Genomic DNA, 22,829 nt, shown 5'->3' on the forward strand with positions numbered 1-22,829 from the left:
CTGAAAAATGAAACCCTCTAAAATAAAAAGTACAGATCTGAGAGCCAAGCCAAACTTCTCATAATTAGAATAGGGGCATGAAGATCTAGAGCTCTAATACCATGTTGAAGTTGATGAAAGATCAATTCTATAATTTCCAAGAATCAAATTGCTATGATCAAAAGTGAATGAATAAATTACAAAGAGATCAATCCTTATATGAGGAGATCAAAACCCTGACAAAAAAAAACCTAGGTTGCATGATAATAATTAATAAAATAATTCACTATTATATGCCTAAAGTTTAAAGCTTAAGTAAACTAGAGATCATATGTGAATTAATAATTAAATCAAAATGATTTAAATTAATAAGGCAATATCTTATTGCTCTAACAAAAAGAATATAACAAAGCATCATCAGATGCATCAAATGGAATGTCTAGAAAATCATTGGAAAATAAAGATGAAAACCCCATTGAAAAGAAATACAATGACTAGACAATTGCTTTTTGTATTTTCTAAATACAAATATATATGAAATGCAGACCATATGTAAATAAAAATGAGATATACATACCACAAATGCAAATAAATTAGATTTAGAGGTAAAATCATAGATCCATGTCACCTTTTAGGACCTTTAAACCTATTTTGGCCAAATATCATTTCTCTATTAAAACTCACATTTTTTCAAAAACAAGAAATACCCTTGAATAGATCTCAGATTCAATATCATCATTATATAAATTTCACAATATTTTGACTATTCATAATATGTTATAATTTCAAAATATTATTAGTAGGTATTTTAACATTTGAGAAGATGCTCCCTCAAAAAGGAAAAAAGAAAGTAAATCATATAAAAAATAGTTATTATTTATATTTATCTCTAGCAGAGAGAATCTTCTTCAAGAATATGTATTTTTTAAGAAAGGTGTAGATTTGATAGGGAAGTTTTGATGTGAGGAAAAAAATTGTTGGTTTTTGATAAGGTCGACCTTGAATACTTATAAAAAAGAAAATAAAAAATAGATATTTCCTTTTTTGTACTCTAGCTATACATGCAATCTATAACATATTTTCAAATCAGAGAAAAAAAGATGATTTGCATGTATTTATTTGATGGGAATTACACCCTATATGTTTCACAATTAAAAAAAGGGACTTCAATTTTTTTTTAAAAAAGAATAGATTCTTACTAAAAAATATTAAAGCATAAAATTCATCCAATTTCAGACATTTCATTAGTTTAAATCATCTTCAAATTCTAAACATAAATTCTATTTTTATGTCATTAAAGTTGAACATTTTGTGTTCCGGGATCCTTTTTCTTTATAAAAGGTGACTTAGGTTTGTACTTTTAGCCCTAGATACACCAATAATAAATCTAACTCTAAAATAAATATAAAATAAGGGAAAGTGCATGGGTTCACCAAAGGTGTATATAGGGAAATGTAAATCAAGAAAAATAAACTTATGTTCATCACATAACTACACTTACACAATTCGAAGATGGAGTCAAGGAAATTGATCCTTTCAATCCCAATTCTAAAAGAATAGATCTAGAAAGATTAGTGTTATCCAAGTGATAAAGGAACACTTATACAAACTAGATGTATTGGTTATAGGGTTAAATAAATAATGCCAAGTACTTAAAACCCTTTTTTTTTTTTTTTTGAGGGGTAAACGCTTTGACCTGGAGCTATGAACTAGTGAGGCCACAAATGGGGGACCTCATCCCCATGAGATTTGAACCTTGATGGCAAGGATAACAACACAACAACTTAACCATCACAACATGCTACTATTGGCTCCTTAAAACCCTATTGTATCAAGAGCTATGAAGAGTAATTAAGTGGATGTGCAATTCAAAAGTTAAAGGTAAGGAAATGAAAATGTGTATTGAAATAGAGAAGAAAAAGAAAAATCATGTTGCAAAATAAAAACCTGTAAATTGGGCTATGAAATGATCTCTACAACTGCCAATTCTTGCGATCTAGGATCTAGACTGAAAACTGTGAGATCTACAAAGCCTAGAAATCATTTGACGATCTTGCTAGGCTAATTTTCCCATGATAGTGACCTCTAGGGCCTTGATCTATGCAAGGGTAACCTCTATGACCCTAATCAACTATATTTGACCCTGATTCTAATTTTGTTATTATGTAGAATGACAAAAATAGTATCTCAAATAGTAATTTGTTCACTAATTCAAGATCTAAAACATCTAATAAAATAAGTTTTTGATTTTTTATGGGGGTTTTTCCTTGGTCAAACCCCATTTTAGCAATCAACCTTGAATTGAAATAATCAGATTGCAGATAATGTAAAGTAAATGTATGAATTCACCTTACAATAGTAGCATCTCTTGAATTGAATCCAATGCTATCTATTTCCCAATGGGATTGGATCAAGAATGCAGATGAATATATGTAGAAGATGCAATGAAGGGTATTGAATTGATTGAGGGATATCTTAAAGATAAACTCCTTCAATATCTTGAATTCTTGAATCCTTGATCCTCAATCGAGGACTTGCTTGAACGCTTGTAGACTTGAAGACTTGTGTGCTTTAGTGTGAGTGCTTGATCCTATGAATGCATGCTATGAGTAATGGATGCAAAATGGAGCACATGGATGAGTTTATAAATGGCTCAAAAATAACTTTCTCCCATAGGCCAACTAGGCACACATACCACACTCCAAATCAAAACCTAATAAAGGGCCCAGAAAGGGGGACACAAAATAGGTATTGAGCAAGGTCATACTACACTACCCTAATTGAGAAGGGGTGTACTAGGTGACCCTACTTGAGAAGGGATGAACTATGCAACCCATTTATCAAGGACTTAAAACCCTCAGGATTCCCCTAGAGTCCCAAAATAGGTTCCAAATCCCATAAACTAGGTGCAATTTGTGAGAATGGATTTTATAGTGTGAAAAATAAATTTTGAGTGAATGGAAAAGGGAAAGGGAGGACCTAGGTGGTTAGATCCTACCATGATCTTTATGCCATGATAATAGAATCTTTAACGAGGATCAATTAGGTCTTACCCAAATTCCACCTAGGAGGAAGGAGAAGAAAGGGGGAGAAAGGAGGAGAGATGTAAGGAGATGATGATTTCATATTAAATAGGTTGTAAACCATCATTAAATTAAAGTACTTCCAATTTGAGATGGTACAAAACCAAATCGTAGACTTTCAGGTGATGCACAATGATGATTTTATTGTCTATGTTTGTGTCTATGTTTATGCCATTAGTATTAGTTGTAGAAAATATCCAGTTGCTTCTTCTAGTCTTACTTGAGCTATTGAGGTTCAAAAAAATGAATCTAATCTTTGTTGTGGTCTCGCAGGTCTAGATTTGGAGAAATATTGACACTGGCATTTTTGAGAAATGTTTCCAGCCTTTGATTGATATCCTCTATGATAGTATTACATCATCACAGTGTTGGATACAATTTTTAATTGTGTATTGTCCTTGATGTTACAAAAATGTCATATCAGCCATCAGATAGAGTCTATCAAGCTCAGACGGTCAGCAAAGCAATTTATAGTGACTACCGAGCGTTCCTGAACATTACATAGAAAGTTAGCTCTTACCTAGCTCACTCGAGCATCAAAGGATTTTGTAGTAGAAAGTTAATGTTAACCAAGCTCCCAAGGTTAACAAAGGGAAAGTCAATAACTACGGAGTTCACTCGGTCATCAAAGAGAAAGTTAGCTTTTATCGAGCTCACTCGGTAAGCGAAGGAAGGTCAGTGTTTACCAAGTTAACTCGGTCTCCGAAGGAAGTTGCAAGGTTTGTAATGTTTACCGAGCCTCACTTGGTTAACACTGGGGAAACTATTCTGGATCAGTGGTCACCGAGCTGGGTCGAGTAGCGAAGAACTTTATGGTTCTAAAGAATCAAGTTTAATATTTTTATGCAATGTTTGTAGCCGACTGATTTAATGTTTTTCAGTTGTTGTAACTTGTAATTGAGCTGACTTGACAATCTGTAAGGTATATATGAAAGGTCAAGTTGTGAATTCATAAGAAGTAAGAGTTTTGATGCATAAGAGTGCAAATATATGGATATGGGATGAGCGAATATTGAATATATGAGTGAATGTTGAAGAAGGATTAGATATGCTTATGGAGCTGCAAAGTTGTATTCGATCAGTAAGGATCTAGTGAAGCAGAACAGAGATCTATATTCAGCAAAGATAAGTTGCATATATTTCAGATCACTTTATTGTTGCTTTCTAATCATTGTAACAGTGATTCAAAATCTCTTAATAGAGTTGGTTTAACAGCCATTTTTTAAAATCCTCTAACAAGGTGACAATTCAGTTGAATTGTTCTAAAGACCTCTGAGAAGGCCACTTCTAATAGGGTGATTAAATCCTCTAATAGGGTCACACCTAACATTGTGTTTTGTAACCTTTAACGGGGTTGGCTCCTAATAGGGCTCACTTCAGAAGAGTAAAAATTGGTAACTAGTTACTTGGTGATTTTTCCCAAATTGGGTTTCCACGTTAAATCTGGTGTCTCTTGTGTTCATGTTATTTCTTTATGCATGCATGTTAATCACTTTAAATGCTTAATAAGTTAAACAGAACATCTATCAAGTTTCAACATTTATTTGTGTGGTTACTGAGTATTAGCAGCAACTATAATATAAGACATCTAAGGATCTGTGGATTTATTTTTGTGGTAACTGATTCACCCCTCCCCTCTCAATTACTCCATCTCCATTTCCAACACACAGAAGGAAAGAGATGTTCATTTCCATCTCTAGTCAGATGCATTTGAAGGCATGAAGATCTCTAATTGAAAGGATTGGACACCTAAGGGTTTTAGCATGCTTAAGATTCCTAACTAGCTAATTCATGTATTCTTTAGGAAAAAGGTATTTCTATTCTATTATTGATACTCAAAATAGAATTATGAATCCTTTTTAGCTATGTCTGATCAAATATAGTTTCAAAAAGGTTTATCGTGTCCTAAGGTTTCACTTTGGCACATATGATACAAGTTGTGAAGCAACCTATTACCTCACTAGTTAATCACCAAGTAAAGCTATAATTAAAACATTTTTCTCCTAATGTTATGCTCACAACCATCCATGTCATGTCATCTACATTCTTAAGGATCCTTCACCATCGTTTGGGCTTAATGGGAATAAGTAAATGCATGGTTCTAGCTTCATGAGAATGAAAGAGGACAACAAAAGTGTCCATACTAAGAGAAAACTAAACCAACCTAAAATTTCTAGACACTACAATAAGGAAAGATGTAGATGGAGGCCAAGATTGTGATGATTTTGTGCCAAATCCTATAGAATATATGGTTAAAAAGAGAGGGGAGATTCTAGGAAGTGCTTGAATGTTCAAGTTTCATCTAGACATCATAAGGGAAACCTAGCCATAAATGATCATTACAATCATATATAGTTGTGATAAGTAGATGAGAAGGGGGAAGAAGGCACTGAGATAAACATACTAAGCATATGGAGGATAAGGTTGAAGGGTTCATTAATGAAAAACTATAACATCTAAAAGTGCATAATCTTCTTAGGTTATGAAGTTGCAAAGCTATGAAACTCGAATATCATACATTTTTATTATAGAAGGTTTCAATATTGGGTTCTGAAACTTTGGTATATGCTTGGATTCAATTTATAAAGGTGACTATGAGTATTGTGGTTAATATTTATCTTATTGTATGAAGAATAACTATGAAATCTATACAAATCAAACATAGTTTAAGTGTAAACTATAAATCTCCTATAATATTTGAAGGTTTGTGATATAATTAGGAACGAAAAAGGACATCTAATTTAAACTATATGAACCGTTCTAAATGAACAATTTGAAATGTATCTAAAGCTTATGTGGAAAGATATTGTAGTAACCTAATAGGTACCTACAAGATGTGGGAAACATTACAAATTTCCTATGTGTTGCATGCTCAATAGACCAAATATGTGTTCATAGCTGTAAAAAATTCCTAATGACATTACCATCAACACTCGTCGGCTAGTCCATTTCCTTCCTTATATACATACATACACACACACACACACACACACACACACACATACATACATACATACATACATACATACATATATATATACATACATATATATATCTATATATATACATATATATATATATATATATATATATGTATATGTATATATATATGTATATATATATATATGTATATATATATATATGTATATATATATATGTATATATATATATATATGTATATATATGTATATATATGTATATATATGTATATATATACATATGTATGTATATGTATATATATGTATATATATGTATATATATGTATATATATACATATATATACATATATATACATATACATACATATACATATATATACATATATACATATATATACATATATGTACATATATGTACATATATGTACATATATGTACATATATGTATATATATATATATATATATATATATATATATATATATATATATATATATATGTAGTTTAATTCTCTGTGAAAGTCTTGAGGAGTTGTACATTGTGTTCTAATAAAGAATTTACTTTCTAGTTAGATGTGTTTCCTAGCCTTATTGAATTAATCACTATTTGAGAGTCTCCCTCCACTATTAACTTTGTAATACCAAATTCCTTACTAAGATAGAGACCTTCTATCACTTCTGTCATTTCTACTATTATGTATTATACACCCAATATCGGCTATACCAAGGTTGCCTCTTGAGGCTTCGTCAAAATTTAATTTAGACCAGCCTTCTCTTTGGAGTTCTCTTTTTCACTGAGTCCTTTCTTCCTTACTCTACTTACCTCCTTTATTGATGTAGGAGCATTTGAGGTCTTTTCTATTTACCCCAGTAGTCTGTTGCAGGAGCATCTTGGCCATCACGTTATCCTGTTGATTCTGTTGGTTGCTACTGAGTTACAATTTTTTTTGAGTGCCAGTAAATTTTTAGTCATTATCGAGTTGAATTTATCCCACATTATGTAAACACTTGGATTAGCGTGTTATCCCATTTCAGTCTACAACGTATGTCGAGTTTTGCAGTGTGTACTGAGTTATCTAGTATGTGATGAGTGTTCCTTCATGTGTCATTTTGTGTTTGGTTCCAGTCTGAGCCAACCTTGCATGTATTTAATTTCATGATGGTTATTTAATATTGTTTAAGAGCTGACTTGTGGCTTGGTTATGCATTTAATATAAGGGTTTGTTTATTTGGTAGTTTGTAATAGGTCGACTTGTGGCCATGCAAGTATTTAAAGGGGTCTTGGGTAGAGTCTTAGGCATTATTGTTCAAGTATGGAGATGTGGATAGTTTTGGAGTTGTGACATCTTAGCATGAAGTAGCTCAATATTGAAGTTCACATTTGAGTCTGGAGATATGTTCTTCTATAGATGTATTCTTCTTTGTAATGGTAATAACTTGGAAAGTCGTATAGCCAGGCATGTTGGATGTAAACTCCTTGATTCAAATAAATGGAATATTGTCTATCTGGATTTGAATCTCATTCCTCTTGTTCATTTTCCATTGTGTGTTTTTTTGGTGGTTTTTAGATCACCTCATTTTGGGGTACATCTGAATTACCGTTGCATTATTTGGTATCAGAGCATAGTTGTTCTTGAGTGTGCAACTAGATCACCTAAGTGTGAAGCAATTTATACCAGGACCTTGGTTGGGTGAAGTTTATCAAAGAAGGATTTTGATTTTGGAAGTCCTAGCTCATTGGTAAATTTGGTGTAGGGTTGTAGATCTACAGATTTGGTTTGCACTTAAAGAGGATTTGTCATCTGTTCTTTGTTTGTATGTGTAAAGATAGTTCGTGGAAGGAGAAATGTTGATCCAAACTTATTTGAAATGTTGAGGAAACTTATAGCTAGATTAGAAGCTACTAAGTTAGTGCAAAACCATGGAAGACATCTTGACGATGTTGAGAGTGATGAGTATGATTCTTTTTGGGATGATTTACATGAAAGGATTGATGATCTGGGGAGTCTGATGCAGGAGCATCAAAGGTCTTTTCTATTTACTCTAGTAGTCTGATGTAGGAGCATCCTAATCATCACATTATCTCATTGATTATGTTGGTTGTTGCTGAGTTACAACAATTGCCGAGTGCTAGTAAATTTTTTGTCATCGCTGAGTTGAAGTTATCCCACATCATGTAAACACTTAGATTAGCATGTTATCCCATTTCACTCTGCAGTATATGCCGAGTTTTGCAATGTGTGTTGAGTTATCCAGTATGTGTTGAGTGTTCCTCCATGTGCCGAGTGTTCCTTCATGTGCCAAGTGAACCAGTTGATGCCGAGTATCAGCATTGTTGTTCCTCCTTTTGTTAAGTTTTCTGTGTATGGTTCTAGTTTGAGCCAACCTTGCATGTATTTAATTTTGTGATGGTTATTTAATATTTGTTGAGAGTCGACTTGTGGCTTAGTTTTGCATTTAATGTAAGGGTTTGTTTATTTGGTAGTTTTTAATATGCCAACTTGTGGTTGTGCAAGTATTTAAAGGGGTCTTGGGTAGAGTCTTAGGCATTTTTGTTCAAGTATGGAGATGTACATAGTTTTGGAGTTGTGACATCTTAGCATGGAGTAGCTCAAACATAGAAGTTTGCATTTGAGTCTATAGATATGTTCTTCTTTAGTTGTATTCTTCTTTGGAATGGTTGTAACCCAAAAGGTCGTACAACTAGGCATGTTGGACATAACCTCCTTGATTCAAATATATGGAATATTGTCTCTCTAGATCTAAATCTCATTCCTCTTGTTCATTTTCTGCCATGTGTTTCTTTGTTGGTTTTTGGATCACCTCATTTTGGGGTACATCCAAATTAGCACTATATCATTTACCATACTAGGGTAGAATAATTAGGCCCGCCCAATCTTCTTGATGAGATTGTCCTAGTATGAGAAGGATCCTTCAATGTTGTTGGTATTTCTAAGTCTATTGTTTAAATTTTTTACTATACTTGCCTCAATTTTATTATCTAGTGATTATGTTGTCATCATCTTATCTTGAAATTGTCTTTTATATCTTTCTTTCCAGAGTTCCCATGTGATTATTTAAGGATTGATTCTCCTAATATCTATGTATAAGCAATTTTTCATCTTGGAGGGCCATTATTGTAAGATTTTTAAAAAATTCATGGAGTGTGTTGATGACTAGTTTATTTTGCTAAAGATATTTTTCCAACATTTTTTTGCTTAGGGACGATTGAGAAGAATATGATCCACAATTTCTTCTTCTTGTTTGCATAATTCACATCTAGAGGGTTCTCCAAAGCCTAGCTTCTTGAATATTTTGCTATTAAAATACACTTCTGCATTGCTGCCCATAAAAATATACCATCTTTGGGTAAGCATGCATTTTTTTAGCACAATTTTAATGGGTATTCTAAATTTTGAAGATTGAGACAACTGGTAGCTTGCTAATATCCTTCTTTTACCTTATATTTCCCATCATTATATCCACACCATATGAATTTTTCATCTTTTTCCTTATTTAAAAAAGTTCCATCCTTTAGACATTCATTGGGTTATCTTATTTGTTCTTCCAATCTTAGTTAGGTTCTTATATGAATTTTCCATTTTGTAAGAATTTGGCTTAGGCCAGAATTCACCCAAGAACTAAAGAACTCAACACAAGCACACAGTAGACCAAAATAGATAGAGTATGATCAGAATGACTATATTCATTCAATAACTGGTTAGCCAACTTGAGAGTACACTAGGAGTGCCTGTATTTAAAGGCCTTGGGAGAGCTTCTAGAATGCATAGAAGTCAACATCATGATATGTCATACAACCAAGCACATATCCACCAGATATGGGTTATCCTCCATTAAGAATGGGATTAAGTGTGATGATGTGAGGATAAGCCTACAATGGTGTAGCATGCAAAACAGTGGTGTAGGCAACATGTGCTAAATGAGGAGTGCAGATAATTGTGTTGTCAACATGACAACTCAGTGAATGATGCATACTCCTGTGTTGTAGACACCATGTGCATAATTAGAGTTGCGTAACTCAATGAGAGTACACAAACTCTTAAGTGTCTCGCCTAAAATAATAATTAAATAATGAAAAATAATTAAATAATGCATTAACCTAAGTAAACTTAAGTAAGTGTAATAAGTAAATACTTATTTACACCAACACATTTCCATACTAAAGTTGGTGATCTATCATCAATTTTGATATAATGTCTTAACTTATCTCCCAAATCCTATTTTATAATATTTTTTATGTTTGGATCCATTCTTGACGAGGTCAATGGTTCATGTCCTACCCATGAATCTTCCTAGAATAGCACATTACTCTCATTTCCAATGTCCCATGCTGACTTATTGTTAATGATATCTTTGCATGATAGTATGAAATTCCAAATTCATGATCCATTGGGATGATTCTAAGACCTAATTAAGTTTAGGGGTTCCACATCTAATATATACTTATTTAGTATAATGGATGCCCATTTCCTATTAGGCTCTTGAAGTATATTCCATACTAGTTTCATGCCTAGAGTTAGGTTTTGAGAAGACAAAATTTTAATACATAGTCTTCCTTTCTCTAATGGTTTGCAAATGCAGTCCCATTTTATCATTGGTAATTTCTTGTTTTTTGAGGCTCCTTAGTAGAAAAAGCTTCTAATTTTAGTTTCAAATTTCTTTGCGATGCTAGTGGGTAGTGAGATGATGGAAATTTGACAAGTGGACATAGGTGCTAGAACTGATTTGATCATAGTGTTTCTCCAGCATTGGAAATCAACCTTCTTTTCCAACTTTCCATTTTATTTTGAATCTTGGTAATCATTGGCTCCCATATCTTATTTCTTTGTTTCCCTTTATCTAATAAAATACCTAAATATTTGGATGGGAAATCTCTTATTTTGAACCCGAAGATTCTACAAATTTCTTTTTTTTGTATTAGGATTAGCATTTAGAGTTTTTTTAAGTGATCTGTTAGCATTAACTACTTATCTTGATGCTACTGTATACATATTTAGAACAAATAAAATGTTAGGCTTCTTCTTTAGTGCTAACATCTAGTAGGGTAGTTTCATTAGTGAATTGATGATGCCTTATGTTGTCTGTATTTTCTATGACTTTGATTCCTTGAACCTTTCCTTCTTGATGTGACCTATGGACCACTCTACCAAGGGTTTATGCCATGATGACAAACAAAAAGAGGGACAATGGGTCACCTTTCCTAATTCCCTTAGTTATCTAGAATAAGCTTTCAAGGTTTCCATTGGCCATAATAGAAAGTTTGGGGGTAGATATACAACTAAATATTATGTTTATCCATCATTTGGAGAAACTAAAGGTTTCCAAACCCTTACATAAAAATTTCCAATTGACTTTTTCATAAGCTTTTTGGATATCTAATTCAATCAACATAACTAGTTCTTTGTTAGTTTTGATTGTTTGAATAATTTCTTGAGCTACAAAAATGCATTCTAATATGGACCTTATTTAGGGAAAAATCTAGTTTGCTCTTTTGATATGAGCTTAGGTAATAACAATTTTAGAATGTTTGGTATTGTTTTAGATAGAATCTTATAGATATTATTGCATAGGGATATGGGTCTAAAATATTCTGCTTTTGAATAATTGGATTTCTTAGGTATGAGTGTAATTAAAGTGTTGTTGATTTTAGCTAGGACGGTTCCTGAATTGCATGTAGCTTTTAAGGACTCATAAAGATCTTGGCCTATTATATGTCAATATTTATAAGAGAATCTTTTATTAAAGTCATCTAGTCCTGGTACTTTGTTAGGGCACATTTGGAAAACTTCTTTTATTTCTTGGAAGGTGAATCTACTATTTAATCATCGATTTTCACTTTTTGAAATTAAATTTGGGATGACTATTAGCATTTCCTCTTGTGTTATATGATTGGATGCATTGTATATATTTTTAGAAATAATTAACAAATTTTGTAACTTCTTTAGGTTCTCTTACCCAATTTTTATTTACATCTTTAATTTTGATTATTATATTGATAATTCGTTTATTCTTGGTGCTACTATGGAAGAATTTTGTGTTTATGTCTCCTTCAGCCGGCCATATCAAGTTTTTTTGTTTCAAAAATATTTCTTCCTTTGTTACAATGTCCCCACACTTAGAAAGTATCCCTTTTTTATTTATAATAACCATCTTCATTCATAAATTCTTAATTAATTCATTATTAAATTCATCTAGTGCTTATTCTATGGATATTTTTTCCTAAAAAATATTACTAAAATATTCTTTGTTCCATTTTAGAAGATTATTCTTAAGGTCCTTTAGTTTTAACACAAAATAAAATATATTTGATCCTTCAAAGGATTCTTTGTTCCCCCATTTTCCTATTAGATTCATAATTTCTTTTTGCTAAAACAACATGTTTTCAAATCCGAATAGGGTTTTAGTGGGTTTGATGGGTTCGCTAATGTACAACTTGACCGAAAACTGGTTGAACCCGATAATGATAGGATTTTTTATTCTAATAAAAATTGAAGTTTCTAAGATTCTCTTTAAAAAAACCTATCTATTTTTTTTTCCATTTGGTTGAATCCTACCCTTCTATTATTCCAAGTAAAGTTACCATTTTTATATTTTATATCAATTAGATTTTTATAAACCACCTAATAGCTAAAATCATTTTGTGATTGTGAGGTGAAACATGATCCTCCAAATTGGTCACCAATATCCAAAATCACATTGAAGTCCCCTCCTAAGACATGACTCTCTCTACTATATAGATTTATATGATTTCTCAACTCTATCCATAATGCAAGCTTATGATTATTACGAGTTGGTCAATATAAATTAGCATTGATAAAGTTTAGATTAGAATTTATACTTATAATACTACCAAATATCAAATTACTACTTTTCGTTAGTGGTTCCTATGATAATTTCCTAGGATCCCATAATGTTGCTAGTCCCCCAGATGCCCCTATAGATTCTACCCAATCTGCCTTCCAAATTCCTATGTTGTTGTTCATTTTCCCTGCTTCTTCTATACTTAGTTTAGTTTCTTGGATTATAATTATCTCCCAGTTAAATAATTTACGATATCTTTTTATTAATTTTTTCTTGTTAGGGGCATTCATACCCCTATCATTCCACATTGTTATCTTCATTACTCGTTAGGAAGGAACTAGCCCTTCCTTATATAAAATAAGTCTTTCAGTTTGGCCTAATTTTCTTCATCTCCATCATTTTTCCTAAGTTCCACACATACTTTTTGACCTTTCTTTTTTGGTCTTTTAGCAATTACAAATGCTTTCGATCCTTCCATTGTTGTTGCTAACCCAAGCTGTCTCTTTGGTGAAGCTTTGTTTCTTCTTCTATTTCCACTTTTTCCCTTAGTGATATTATTGTTAAACTTTATGATGTCATTCTCTATGTTATCTTGGTCTATTGGCTCCCATTTCACTTGATCTCTTAACTTCATGGTATCCTATTATGATAGATTTATAGTTGTCAAGATCATAAACCCTTTTGATTTTATTAGAAATTAATTGGTTCTATCCTCATCACCCTTTTCTTGTACCTCTATTATTCTTTGTCTATTCTTAAGGTCCCCTACATTTCTGAAAATGCCCAACCCCAAATACTCTATAATAACTGCTAATTCTTTTTCTAGTTGGAAATTTATTACCTTGTTGGTTGAATCCATTTCTTTGCATCATATAATCAAGACTTGGACTTTTGTTGGGTATTTGGTTAGCTAGTTGCTGATGTGCTTTATGAGCATCTTTCCACAATAATAATTGGTCATATATATCATTATGGACTATAATTGTATCATTGATTAGTTTGTTGTGAATTCAAGTATATTCTCAGATATCCTCTATATATGTATTCTATTTCTTGCATATCTCACATTGTCTCATTCTATTTATAATTTCATCATAATTGTTTCTATCTTCTGTTCTTGTTTCAACATTCAACATACTCATAATATCTTGGGTTAGGACCTTTTTTATTCCTCTTGACTTCTAATTCCTTTATCAATATCAGTAAAATGTTCTTGCTCCTATCCACCTTCACTTTGGCTTAGTGACAAACGATTTACTATATCAATTTGATCTAGATCTTCCTCACAATTTCTCCTTCTTCTATATCCCTTTTTTGAATATGAATTTGACAAGCTAATTAGGATGTTGGTAATATGATTTCTGCTCTTCCCAAGGTTTCTATTGCCCCTGCTTTATGAAAATCCACATCTTTATTATTAATATCTAATCTATGCACTGTGTTTTGCATTGTAGTTATAGGAAATTTCTTTTTTATGTGTGATGTTCTATGAGAAAATGTTATAGAGACTATATCATAGTTCTTCCTTGATTTTAAATTGTATAGTGTTATTCTCTAAATGCGACCTTGAAAGAATGTAGGATGTATATTGTAGATTGATCTATTGGTAATGATTTTAAAGGGTTTAAGTCTTGTTGTGACCATGTTTGGGGTTTCCTATTGGAATTTCATTCACCCATGTGCATGGAAGATGCCTAGGGTTATATCTTTTTTATTCCTCAATTTTGTGTTTACTCTATACAGAAGTCCACCCCTCATTTGGTCAATATTTGTTAACCTCTACGAAGGGCTCTTAGGTGGATCTTTGAAATTATCTTTCTTTTTTGATTCAATGCCACCATTTTATGTCTGAAGGAATTTATTTCCATTAATCTACCAAGATAAATATTGCCCTCTTTCCTCATGAAGTTTTGTTAGGACTTTGAAACTATTACTACAAAATATTGGTTTAACATCTTTCCTATTAAAAAACCTATTTACTGATTGGCTTGATGCTAGTTGCTACAATGGATGAGGTTTTCTACTTGGTTTGAGGTTTTTATTCAACCTCTGCTTTTGGGTTAGTTTATTTGCATGTGAGAGAACATTCACATTTTTCCTTCTATTTTTTGCCATTTTTTGCATATTTGCTATCATTTTTCTCTTTTTTTTTTTTGTTTGAAATCTGACTGTTCAGTGTATACATTGTTCACTTAATTTAATTATTAATATATTTTCATTTATATATATATATATATATATATATATATATATATATATATATATATATATATATATATTATAGGTAAGAGCCTACAACACAACAATAACTTGTGAGCCTCTCATGTGGGAGGTCTTGGGTTCGAATTCGCTTAACACATAACAATAATTAATTATAATAAATAACAATAATTAAACTAGGCTTCAACCATTTACCAATCAAATATGTGTGTGTGTGTGTGTGTGTGTGTGTGTGTGTGTTCTTAATTTTTAAAATATTTTCTTATAATTTATTATGATATAGATTAATATATATCTATATATGGATATTATTTATATTTTTGGTATTGTTTAGTTTTTTCAATTTTATTTGTGTTTTAATATTTTTAGGTATTTTGTCTTTTTTTTTCTTTATTGATTTAGGCATTCTTGCCTTTTTTATTCTTTGTTTTTAATTTTGTGTTTTTCTCCTATTAATCTATTGCATTTTCCTTGGTTTTTAAAATTTTTTCCCTCTTTTTTCAGTTTGGTCTTATTTTTTGTGCCATCTCTTCCCCCTTCTCTTCTTGACATTCTAGGTCCACCACTTGATTGCTCTCTAACATCATGATGATGGATCATAGAGTGTGATTGGAATCGTTGATGAAAGAAAAGCACACAATGAAATCCAAAAGTGATTTGACTATATTGAATTCTTTCAAAATTTCCCAAATAAAGGTAGATGGGATCACTTTCCATATTCTAGAAAAAGTGGACTTATGACAAACTTAGTTTCCAACCAAAATTCTTTGTAAGAAAACTATAAATTCATAATGAAAGAAGAGTTGTTCAAGGGTTTCTTCACTTCTATTGCACAAGAAACATTTCAAAGGGCCTAAGAAACCTATTTTAATTTTTTTCCCCCTATGATGACTCAATTTCTCATGTCCAACCAAGAAAAGGATCCTACTTTAAAAAAATTATATTTATTTCAACATAAATAATAGAGCTAGTATCTATTGATAAATCTAATTCTATAATTTTGTATCCAATATTGAAAAAATATTTTCCTTTCTTTGATCCACACCACATGATTTCATCTTGACCATTTGTATGCAATATTTTTCTTTTTGATAAAATACTGTGTGATAGTTTAACATTTTCTTTATTTTAGTTTAATGCTTCAATTGACTTCCATCTCCACTCTTCTGTACCATCCACAATTTTTTTTCTCCATAAAATTTCCACCTTGGATACCCATCATGCATTGGTTATTAATTTAACTCCTTAAGTATAGATTCTCTTGTAAAAACTTAAAACATTCCCATAGATTATTCTAAAACTAGATGATCTTCCACAATGAAGGAGCCATGTGATATACTTGACAATGCTATGTGACATTGTTAGAGTGATGTTTTTGTTACACCAAAAGAATGATATGTTAGTGCCCAATACAACCACTCAAATTATTGTACACAAGAGGTGATTAAGTCCTTGTCATGAATCCCAAGGTGAGCATTGAACATTTTTCCAACAATCTCCCCCCTCCATGTTACCCAACGGTCTGAGGATTTGAACTTGTGGCCAAGCTTTGATACCACTTGTTAGAGTGATATTTCTCTTGTACCAAAAGATTTATTTGTTAGTGTTCAATATAACCACTCAAATTGTAGTACACAGGAGGTAGTCATGCCCTTATCACAAATCTCGAGGCAAGCACTGATCATTTTGCCAACATATATGACATCATAACATTCATATTTATGATTTATTTGGGATATTCTTAATAGTCAAATTTCTTTCTTTTGAATGTCTGTCAAGGTATTTTTCCTTTGTGTTTTCCCATTTCTATTTTGGATTTGTGTACATTTTCCATATAAAACTTCCCCTAATCGTGTTATCCATTATTTGTCAACTCTCAAACAATCTCCTCATCTATGCATCAATTGATAAATCTTGTTCCACTTTAGCAATAGAATATTTTCATGATCCTAGTTTCTATTCTACATTCTTTTTCATCTTTTTCTCAATTACCTTAATAGTATTGGAGTGGATTTTAAGACACATTATTTAAAATACAACAATGGTAATGATTATTGAAGTAATCCATTTCCTTTTCCATCCTTCCTCTTTAGGATCTACCCAACTGAAGTAATCAATTTCCTTTTCCATCCTTCCTCTTTTATTATATGATTTCTTGCCTATAGAGCTGTCATGTTTCATGATGCTTAACAATAAAAATACTTTCAAATATCTCTCATGAAAAGCTGATCAATTACCAACTCGAACATTCTGGATGACTATTTTTCAACTTTCTGGGTAATTCAATGGAAAATAAATGTGAATTTTCACAAGGAGGTCTTTGATGGTATCTACCAATTTGCACAACTTTGCTGAAACATAACCACAAGACCAATATATTTTTGTATTTTCTATTTTATGATGAATGCAATTTTTAACCAATGCAACTCTATGAATTCCTATTTTAATCAAGTGTTTTGAAAATAAAATGACAAAGATAGAGTAACAAGAGATTTAAAGAAAATTATTAAAAGAGAAATTTCTAACGAACATAAGCCAAAGTAACAACATGTTTGCGAATTAAATTATCAAAAGGATTTGGCAGGAAACCAATAAAATTAGGAGCAACACTTCCTCAACTCCACTGATGAAATTATTGATGGGAACATAAATAAACACTAAAAGATGTTTCACATTTGATCAAATTGCGAGGCCACAAAAAGTGCACTCACACTAGATAAAATGCCATGTAAGAACTCTAGTGATCCTTTCTCCAATTCATCACAATGTCAAAATTTGTTAACATAAGGCAAACACCATAATTAAAAGATCACACAATTATAAAAATGCAGTAAAACCATTAGCTCCATTATTATTCATGAACATGCATTCACAAAAAAATAACACACTCTAACAAGATTTACTACACTCAGAATGACATCACCAATAACATTTATTATTGCATCAAAATATCAACCTGGAATATGTAGTGCCTGCCCCTAGTTCGCATTTTGTTATCATTGCTGAACTCTTTTAGAGCTAGTTTTATGTTGTTGGTTAGCAGTATTGTTTTGAGATTATCAGATATTGTGTTATGGTTTCAGTTGATATGTGATGAGATTACTTAGACTCTACATTTCATGTATATATAATGATTATTTTTAGTGTTCGCAATTATTGATGATGATCATTACATTACTTTCAGTTATTAATGATGATTAATAAGATGATTTATTATCATATGTGTTTTCTTATGGATACTTACCCCATACTTGCATGTGTCAACAACACGAGGGTTAGTGCATCAATTAATTACAAGGTGTCTACAATTCTATGACTTATCAAAAAAGAATTGGAAAAGACTCATGCTTAGTTGGTGACACCTTTCAGCGGTTTCAAGAAGCATTCCAAAAGTTTCTTGAGAGCTCTTGATATTCAAGCATTCATAAAAGCTTAAAAGAAAAGCTTAATAGAAGCAACAGGTTTAATGGAAGCTACAAGTTTGATGGAAGCTACGAGCTACAAGCAAAAAGAAAAGAAAAGCTTCAAGCTTACATGCATGAGAGAAGTTTCATATGCTCATATATTTTCTACTTGCTTCTATGCTCTTTCTAGCACTTTTAATCACTTGGAGGATTCGATCGGCTTGGATTCTTGGAAGATTTGCGAATGATAGAAAAGGAAGGGATTTTCTATGGACTTCTAAAGCATGAAAAATTAGCATCAGTGTCCAGGTGCACTTGTGATATTCTCATATTCTCTTTGCACTCTTTCTCTTCCTGTCTTCATCATATCTATTTTATGTGTCTGAATACTCTCTGTGATTGAATCTACTATTTGAAATTGGAATCTTGATATTTTATTTGGATGAGAAGAAAATAATAGAAAATTTTAGATCCAATTAAGGAGAAATAATTAAATCTTAATCGGATTTGGGTTTGAATTTATATTAAATTAGAAAGACAAGATTTGGAATTAAAATAAAAATTTTATGGTGAAAATTCGAATGATTAGATGTAATCTTTCTATCAATTATATTTTTAGATGCATATGAACAAACCCTTTTATGGGTAAATTTAGAGAACAATTATTTTAACAGGAAATTCTTAATTCATCACAAATTGTCCTGTCGCTACCCCTTGGATAGACCCGAATTCAGTCATTCATAACTTTTTATCGGGATCAAATTTATTCGATCGCTCCGGTCAGAATCGGCGCAACTTGGCTCTCTCCAACATATTTAAATTTCAGCCCGATCCAACAGTTCATTAGGGAGATATGGCCATCGTTCTGGGACTATTTTATTCAAGAACGGATGTCTCTTCATCTTCCATAACCAAGAGTTCTTTATGCTTAAACTTCACAAAAATAATATATCAAAGTAATATAATCAGAATTTAATAATTATTTAATTAGTCTAAAGACTAATAAGAATGTTCTAAATGAATTAATGGAGATTTTTTTTTAATGGAAAGTTGCGGATGGAGCTGATGGATAGAGATATTGAATTAAATAGAGAATAGATGACTTTCAATATTAAATACTATTTAATATATATAGTTAAGAGGTGGTAATTTATAAAAGTGTTTAATGATGATTATTAAGAGACTCAAATTTTAATGATACTGGATTTAGATTTAAATAAGAATTATTATTATTGACAAGGAGTCATAGTTACATTATAACATTGTTATAACATAGCTACGATTTGAATTATCGATATGCCTTAAAGGTTAGTTAAATAATAACTAATGAGACTTATGGAAATATAGTTTGATGAGTTTATTATTTATTAATGTTTGTTGGGTCTAACAAACTATTAATAAATAATGGTTTAAATAGTTACCAACAAATCTGATTAGAGATAATCTAGTGGAGATTATTTAATGAATTAAAGATATTATTGCAATCTTTCCTTATTAGAATCTTATTAATATGCATTAGTTTTATATGGTCTATTATCTAATCTAATTAAATTAAATTAAATTAAGATTAGTTAATAAGAAGTGTAATTAATTATTAGTCAATCTAAGTAAATTGATTAAGAGAAAAGAGATTTTAATATAGTTTATATAGTGGACTTTTTATAATGTATATTGAATACAATTTTAGAGTTGTTTAATGAAGATGATAATGTTAAAAATTTGAAAATTATTCATGTTAAAATCTACAATGAGTCTTATTGGTTTGATAGAGATCTTTTTCAAAACAACTTTTATATAGACAAAATATTATTAGAACAATCAGAAAATGGAGTCTAATGGTTGATTTTAATATTGATTAAATAATTGTAAGATGATATTTTGTTGATTTAAATTTAAAAAATCTAAATGATATTGGAATAAGATTGAATTATTATGTTATTGGTTAATACGTTTGAATACCTTAATGGTATTAAGAGTTAGCTAATGAAGTTCTATGTAAAAGTTCTCTAGATTGATTATTTATAGTTGTGATAAGTTTATTATTTATTAATGTTTGTTAGATCTAACAAACTATTAATAAATAATAGTATAAATAGTTTAAATAGTTATCAACTAATATGAATAGAGTTACTCTAAAGGAGATTAGTTAATGATTGAAGTACTATAAAAGATATTAATCAAATTGAATTGGTTAATAATTTGGAAGATTATCAATTAACTGAATCAACGTACATAGGAAAAACTTATTTGAGATAATAATACTTGGTATTGAAGATTTATTATAACTTGTTATTATTATTATTGAAATATTAATACTTGTGTAATGGATTGAAGTTGACTTTCTACGTACAAACTATTGTTAGTTAACAGTCAACTGATATTCATTGGGTTGATGGTTTGGTTGTGAAATTATTAATCAAATCAATTAACTAGAGTTAATAGGATTTAGTTAATAATTAAGTTATGTAATAGAGATTTAATTGATATAATTCTTTTAATGAGATTGTAGAAATATTGATATCAAGTTGATAGGTCTTATTCCGATGACTTGAATAATGACTTTAGATATTTTAATGGTGAAGACTTAGTAATATATAATTGAGAATTATTAGAACGATTAGAGGTCAAAGATTGTAAACCGATATTAATTGATCATTCTAATAAAGTTATAATCTCTTATTCGAAGAATGATAATTGGTCCTCTTATAATATAACGAATAATGATTTTAGAAAAGTTGAAAGATTAATTAATTAGAATGTGGATCATAGTTAAATAAAGAGAACAATTTAATTAAAGACCAATAAGTAAATACTTATCCTTAAGTTATTCTTAGAATGTAATTCTTAATAATGGAAGGATAATACTATCGGGGAACAAATGGGTTGACTTGTAGGTCAAATGATGAAACTCAAGACACTTGAAAATATACTTGCAAACAGAAAACTAGAAACCTCTACACTGATTCAACTATGTAAGATAACAAAACCAAAACATGTGTTTGCGTCGTGTATTCTATATGCTTCTTGTTTTGGGTTGACTAGCGTTGACCAGTCCTAGGTTGTGACCAGAGGCTCGGGGGTTATGAGATGTGATGGCATGTTGATCTTATTTGGTCTCGATCTTTATAAACCCAACCATGGTTATGTGATCGTATGCTCTATGAAATGTTTGTTATTGTTCATCAGTCTTCATGTGTGAAGCTGAGATGTATGTGTATAAGACACTTGAGCTAATCATTTTTGAGTCATCGATCAGTTATCCTTGAATTGCTTTGTAGTCGCCATGATGAGACTAAAGTGTTTATTTATTTCTTGATGATGTCATATTGTGACATGTTTGACTCAACCATTTTGGAGTCTTCGATCTGTATGATTTTAAGATATTATTGGTTGCTTATTGAGAACCAATGGATTGTGCTGATATATTTTGGTTATTGAGAACCAATGGATACTTATGATTATCAGTGATGCCTTCAGTTGCCAATAGAGAACTGTTGTGATCATGATTTTCTATGGATGCTTTTCGGATGCTCATGGAGATTTGATGATTCTTATCTTGGAGATTTGATGATTCTTATTATGGATATTTGATGCTTTTATCATGGATATTTGATGATTCTTTTTATGGATTTTTTTTACAGTCGCTTATACAGGACTGTGGTGATTTATGATTCCATGAGCATTAGGGTAGGTAATCTACTTGTAGTGTCGAGAAGTGGCTTGCAATGGAGGCCGGGGCCCTACGTGGCTGCCAGGGTAACTCATTGTAAGTTTGGTTAATAAGTGATAACATTTACACACTGAATGGGGATTAAATGAACCTAAAAAGATAATTGTTTTGGTTCTCGCCCATGCCTTGAGTGCTTGTACAGGCTAGGATGGGAGTAGTGAGAACGCATGGTTGCGACCTTGCATTCCATAGTATGCCTCGTCAGTATGAGAGGATACTAGTGGCCACATGAGATCTGTATGGACCCGTGGAGTTTAGCTAACTGCCAGGGTAACTTGTACGAGATAAATGCGATGACACTTTCCCGCTTGCAGAGTAGGTTTCCTACATGTCATTGTTGTGCCTCTGGGAAGTAGATGTCTGTTTTGTGATTGGAACCTTTAAGTTAGTATACTTTTAGGATTTCTGGACTTTAGAGATTTATGCTTTGTGGTTTTGATATCCTATTTGGGACTTGAGACTATCTCCTCAGCACGGTGGGAGTGGACCACTTAGGTTCCACGCGATCGGGTGGTAGTATTTTTCCACTCTTATCATTTGAGATCCGTCGGAGACATCGTGGCTGGAGCATTCTTGGTTGGTATTTATCTTCATTATGTTCTTGGAGCATTATGATAGATGATCTACCTTATGATGGATGTATTTACTGGTATG

Source organism: Cupressus sempervirens, chromosome 9 (genome assembly GCF_028749045.1).
Source record: "Cupressus sempervirens isolate cs-2001-9-10 chromosome 9, ASM2874904v1, whole genome shotgun sequence".
Classification (NCBI taxonomy): Eukaryota; Viridiplantae; Streptophyta; class Pinopsida; order Cupressales; family Cupressaceae; genus Cupressus; species Cupressus sempervirens.